Below are 6,898 nucleotides of genomic sequence, written 5' to 3'. Positions count from 1 at the left end.
ATGCCACTGCGGAGAAAAGGAATGTGATAAAGGAGAAGAGGAAGAAGGGAGTCATTGGAGTGTATAATAGATCCAGCCCAACACTGGTTTGATTCATGTTTGCATTAGATGAAACACAGGTGCCTGTACTTAATTCCTGCTCCCTTCGCTTTTAGGAAGCCTTAAAACCGCTGTGAAAAACACACAGAAAAAAACACAAAAAAATTATAAAAAACACAGATAATATAAAAAGACCAAGACCTAAAGTAAAGACAATTCCTAGAAACCCATTTCCCTATAGAAATGAATGAACGTTTATGATGCTGCTTCTAACAAATAACCAATGCTTTTTTTTTAGCATGTGAATGTTGTTTATATATGTGACATGTCCATACCACAGGAAAGACTGATGTCTAGTGTTCTGTCCTCACCTGGCCTGTATGTATAGTGAATATGTAGGCTACTTGTAGTTTATCCACATCCACTTAATTTGAAGTAAACCCCCATAGGACTAACATGTTAATGTGGCTATTAGCCTATTACAGGATAATGCCCTCCAACTTCAATACTGCAAAACATTGTATTGATGACTCTGATGCCAACTACCAAGCTGGCTCATCATCGATACCCCTTGACCTTGTGTAGCCTATGTCCCGTATTCAAATCAGTCACCATATAAACGAAAAGGCCCACTACTGATGTGCATGGTTCTTCATGAATATCCACTGTTGTTCCCCCAAAATAGAGACAGCTGTGGGAGTAGGAGTTTGAGCTGCGGAATGCAATGACTCTAGTACTACAAAGGTCCATTGTCCCTCATCAAAGCATTCCCTTATGACTCCGTCCCCTCAAGAATGAATGTCATATTGCCACGTTAATGGGAATCATGCAATCAAACTAGGCAAAGCCATAAATTATCTATTTAAATGTATTTATTTCATTTCATACCTGTTTCTAAAGCAAATGTGTTATTTGTACAGCCATATTTGTTCAAAATAAGTGTTGCCATTTAAAATGACAACCACACCGCTCTACGTCTATGTGTGTATAAAGTATCATTGTAATTGCAGAGATAGAACTATAAATGAATGTCCACTTCGTAGGTTTTACTCATCTGAGATGTAAATGTACAGGCCCCTCAATCTCCTCTCCACACCTCTCCTCGCCCTCAGATAAGAAAATGTACAGGGGTTTAGGAAGAGGGTGGTGCTGTAGACTTAGGAGGGGTATTATAGGCACTTTATTCATATAGAGTATTCTTATGAATATCTAGAATGTGGTTGATGTGAGGAAAAAAGAGAGGAGTGCTAGTAGACTTTGCAGGGGGGGTGATGGTTGCCCAGTTGATTATAACCATATTGTGGGTGGCAATTAGATAGATAGATATGGACAACTAGTCTGTCTAGGGATAATCCATTCTAGACCTTCCTCTTCTATTCCCTTACCATGTTGAGGTTAGCACCTTTGGAAAGGTCTTTCTTATCACTTGACCTACAGGACCTTTTTTTTATTACCAGGGGCCCTGGTGACATGGAGAGCAAGGGAATGTTTTCAGACAGAGCACTGCCATACCCATATCCCATGGTTGTGATTTCGATCCTGTAGGATCAGTTGATGGACGTACTAGTGGCACTGGACTTACTTTCGCCATGTAATGTCTTAGCTTTAGAGAACACAAGGTAACATACATGATGTAGCAACAACATTTCAGCTGGTTCTTGCAGAATCACCGAGGATGAGATGGCAACTTATCACCTTGTTCACTATTTACCATCACTGTAGTTTCCGTTTTCTATTCATAGATACCTATGTTTAATGGAAGCAATAAGAATGAAAACTTTAATTTGCTGTTGTGGTAGTAAAACAGATGATGCAATAACCAGCTCATGAACCTAGATATTGGGTATGGTGGCGTGCTGCCTGTTCTTTGCACTGATGTACCAACTGTTTGTATTGATGTGGTCCATGGTGGCTCTCCTGTCCATTGTATTACCCTGTAAAAAACCAGTGACACACAGAGACATACACACACAATATTGGTTCCACGTAAAGTCAGTGAACCATTACTCGTTTGACATTGGAGAAAAGCACGCAAAGCCTGCCTCTGGGAGAAAAGCAATACTAATCAGTCTTTGTATAATCAACCCTCTGTTGATGTATTCAGAAGGATCATGTTGATGAAGAAAATGATTCATAAGGCTAGTTACTGTGTTCGTATCTTGTTGTTTGCAGATTCATTGTCCCTTCTTTAACTTTAATCATCTGAGAATGTGTGTTACTAAGTACAGAGTTATCCTTCACTGTTCACTGCTTCAGTATCTCTAGAAGAACACTGTCTGTTCAAGCCCCTCAGTATGTGTAGTTCCACAAGCTCTGAGGTCGACTAGCCATGTCTGAGCTGAGATCCACTAGCTCTGAGCCTGATTGTGAATGTCTGAGCTGCGGGGTGCAGCAGTGAGCATGCCCAGTGTAGTGGTGCTCTAGAGACAGTCGCATAGCCAAAGTAATGCATTGTGGACCACGTGTTATGATAGACTAAAAGCTGCAATCAGCTCAAGCCTGCATCACCGAGGCAGATCCACACAACTCACCCTGTGAACCAACGTCTCAGGCAACACAGACTAACAGCATGGCTGGTAGTATTATGAGTATTATTACAGCACAGTATTATTAAGCACCCTTTGATACACTCTTATCACACTTGCACAACCACGAAATGAAACAAATTATGTCATGTGTCCGTCGGTATTGATACCTTGTACACGTTGTGACAGTACACAGTAATACAGGAAGCATCCAATGATGATTCACTGTTTTACTACACTGCTCAAAAAAATAAAGGGAACACTTAAACAACACAATGTAACTCCAAGTCAATCACACTTCTGTGAAATCAAACTGTCCACTTAGGAAGCAACACTGATTGACAATAAATTTCACATAATGTTGTGCAAATGGAATAGACAACAGGTGGAAATTATAGGCAATTAGCAAGACACCCCCAATAAAGAAGTGGTTCTGCAGGTGGTGACCACAGACCACTTCTCAGTTCCTATGCTTCCTGGCTGATGTTTTAGTCACTTTTGAATGCTGGCGGTGCTTTCACTCTAGTGGTAGCATGAGACGGAGTCTACAACCCACACAAGTGGCTCAGGTAGTGCAGCTCATCCAGGATGGCACATCAATGCGAGCTGTGGCAAGAAGGTTTGCTGTGTCTGTCAGCGTAGTGTCCAGAGCATGGAGGCGCTACCAGGAGACAGGCCAGTACATCAGGAGACGTGGAGGAGGCCGTAGGAGGGCAACAACCCAGCAGCAGGACCGCTACCTCCGCCTTTGTGGAGGAGCAGGAGGAGCACTGCCAGAGCCCTGCAAAATGACCTCCAGCAGGCCACAAATGTGCATGTGTCTGCTCAAACGGTCAGAAACAGACTCCATGAGGGTGGTATGAGGGCCCGACGTCCACAGGTGGGGGTTGTGCTTACAGCCCAACACCGTGCAGGACATTTGGCATTTGCCAGAGAACACCAAGATTGGCAAATTCACCACTTGCGCCCTGTGCTCTTCACAGATGAAAGCAGGTTCACACTGAGCACGTGACAGACGTGACAGAGTCTGGAGACGCCGTGGAGAACGTTCTGCTGCCTGCAACATCCTCCAGCATGAACGGTTTGGCGGTGGGTCAGTCATGGTGTGGGGTGGCATTTCTTTGGGGGCCGCACAGCCCTCCATGTCCTCGCCAGAGTTAGCCTGACTGCCATTAGGTACCGAGATGAGATCCTCAGACCCCTTGTGAGACCATATGCTGGTGCGGTTGGCCCTGGGTTCCTCCTAATGCAAGACAATGCTAGACCTCATGTGGCTGGAGTGTGTCAGCAGTTCCTGCAAGAGGAAGGCATTGATGCTATGGACCGCCCGTTCCCCAGACCTGAATCCAATTGAGCACATCTGGGACATCATGTCTCGCTCCATCCACCAACGCCACGTTGCACCACAGACTGTCCAGGAGTTGGCCACCTCATCAGGAGCATGCCCAGGCGTTGTAGGGAGGTCATACAGGCACGTGGAGGCCACACACACTACTGAGCCTCATTTTGACTTGTTTTAAGGACATTACATCAAAGTTGGATCAGCCTGTAGTGTGGTTTTCCACTTAAATTTTGAGGGTGACTCCAAATCCAGACCTCCATGGGTTGATACATTTGATTTCCATTGATAATTTTTGTGTGATTTTGTTGTCAGCACATTCAACTATGTAAATAAAAAAGTATTTAATAATATTATTTCATTCATTCAGATATAGGATGTGTTGTTTAAGTGTTCCCCTTATTTTTTTGAGCAGTGTATTATAGCAAAAACCTGGAAAATGATACAGAGCTATATCTCACGTTCAATGTTATCAAAATACTTATATACAATGGGAAATCCAATCAACGCTAATACATGCTATAAATTCTCTGTAGTTCAAATAAGAATACTCCAATTTGCTAACAATGCATTGTAGATTATATTGCCACAAGGTATATGTATTCAATATAAAGATCTGCAATGACAGTCAAGGGACAGGGATAGAAATATATCCACTCAGTACTAACATTGTCTGCTTCTTATATAACAGATGTAATAATCATCTGATTTGATACTAATATGGGTTTCCTGCGGCCCACTGCCAGAGCGACTCCTACTCACACTGCCAAGCCAAGAGTTTGTGAAGTCTGCTCTCTGCTTCCCACATTCCAGTGCAGGGAACACCCCCTGCTCCAACCTGCAGTATACTATACAGTACAGTACAGGTCCTCTGGCCAAACTGCATTTTAAAACTCATTTTCTAAAGGCTCGGCTGTGAGCTGTTTTAGCCCACCAAGGCCAAGTGAAACAAACAAGCAAAAGAAAAGTATATATTTTAATCCTTATTACAATGGCTGTGCATTTGCACTTGTAGCCAACTCTTGCTACACACATCACAGTTTACTATCAAATAGATAGGACTTTTACTCTGAGCTCATAGGTATCAAGGTTATAACCTGTTAGGATCACAACACACACATACAGGTGTACACAGTTTTTGCCCATCATCCTCTACTCCAAGGAGCTGTCCAGGGTTCTGAGGGGCTGTTTTCACTCCCTCACTGGCCTCACCCACAGGGTTACTGTCTGTGGTTAGTAGTCACTAGCTGGCCAGGCTTGAATGGCTCAAGTGGCAGTATCATCCTAACTGATGACTAAGTACAGTACATTTGCTATTTGTTATTGGGGTTAAAGTATGCTGTACTTCCATAATGCCTTGCTAAATTGTAACGACCACTGTTAAGCCCAAGCTGAGCATGGGGGCTAATGTGGCTCGTGCAGAGGAAAACAGCTCGCCCTCTCACCCACCAAAACATACACACCCACTTACTGTGAGGCAGTCACTGACTGACCCAACTCAACCCCCTCAGTCTCTAACACGATGCTTCGTTTAAGAACTACAGTGGGGAAAAAAAGCATTTAGTCAGCCACCAATTGTGCAAGTTCTCCCACTTAAAAAGATAATAGAGGCCAACATTTTCATCATAGGTACACGTCAACTATGACAGACAAATTGAGGAAAAAAAATCCAGAAAATCACATTGTAGGATTTTTAATGAATTATTTGCAAATTATGGTGGAAAATAAGTATTTGGTCACCTACAAACAAGCAAGATTTCTGGCTCTCACAGACCTGAAACTTCTTTAAGAGGCTCCTCTGTCCTCCACTCGTTACCTGTATTAATGGCACCTGTTTGAACTTGTTATCAGTATAAAAGACACCTGTCCACAACCTCAAACAGTCACAGTCCAAACTCCACTATGACCAAGACCAAAGTGCTGTCAAAGGACACCAGAAACAAAATTGTAGACCTGCACCAGGCTGGGAAGACTGAATCTGCAATAGGTAAGCAGCTTGGTTTTAAGAAATCAACTGTGGGAGCAATTATTAGGAAATGGAAGACATACAAGACCACTGATAATCTCCCTCGATCTGGGGCTCCACGCAAGATCTCACCCCGTGGGGTCAAAATGATCACAAGAACGGTGAGCAAAAATCCCAGAACCACACGGGGGGACCTAGTGAATGACCTGCAGAGAGCTGGGACCAAAGTAACAAAGCCTACCATCAGTAACACACTACGCCGCCAGGGACTCAAATCCTGCAGTGCCAGACGTGTCCCCCTGCTTAAGCCAGTACATGTCCAGGCCCGTCTGAAGTTTGCTAGAGTGCATTTGGATGATCCAGAAGAGGATTGGGAGAATGTCATATGGTCAGATGAAACCAAAATATAACTTTTTGGTAAAAACTCAACTCATCGTGTTTGGAGGACAAAGAATACTGAGTTGCATCCAAAGAACACCATACCTACTGTGAAGCATGGGGGTGGAAACATCATGCTTTGGGGCTGTTTTTCTGCAAAGGGACCAGGACGACTGATCCGTGTAAAGGAAAGAATGAATGGGGCCATGTATCATGAGATTTTGAGTGAAAACCTCCTTCCATCAGCAAGGGCATTGAAGATGAAACGTGGCTGGGTCTTTCAGCATGACAATGATCCCAAACACACCGCCCGGGCAACGAAGGAGTGGCTTCGTAAGAAGCATTTCAAGGTCCTGGAGTGGCCTAGCCAGTCTCCAGATCTCAACCCCATAGAAAATCTTTGGAGGGAGTTGAAAGTCCGTGTTGCCCAGCGACAGCCCCAAAACATCACTGCTCTAGAGGAGATCTGCATGGAGGAATGGGCCAAAATACCAGCAACAGTGTGTGAAAACCTTGTGAAGACTTACAGAAAACGTTTGACCTGTGTCATTGCCAACAAAGGGTATATAACAAAGTATTGAGAAACTTTTGTTATTGACCAAATACTTATTTTCCACCATAATTTGCAAATAAATTCATTAAAAATACTAC

This window comes from Coregonus lavaretus, assembly GCF_964263955.1.
Source record: "Coregonus lavaretus genome assembly, chromosome: 26".
Taxonomy (NCBI): Eukaryota; Metazoa; Chordata; class Actinopteri; order Salmoniformes; family Salmonidae; genus Coregonus; species Coregonus lavaretus.
The sequence above is the reverse complement of the archived record's forward strand: the minus strand, read 5'-3'. Positions refer to the sequence as shown.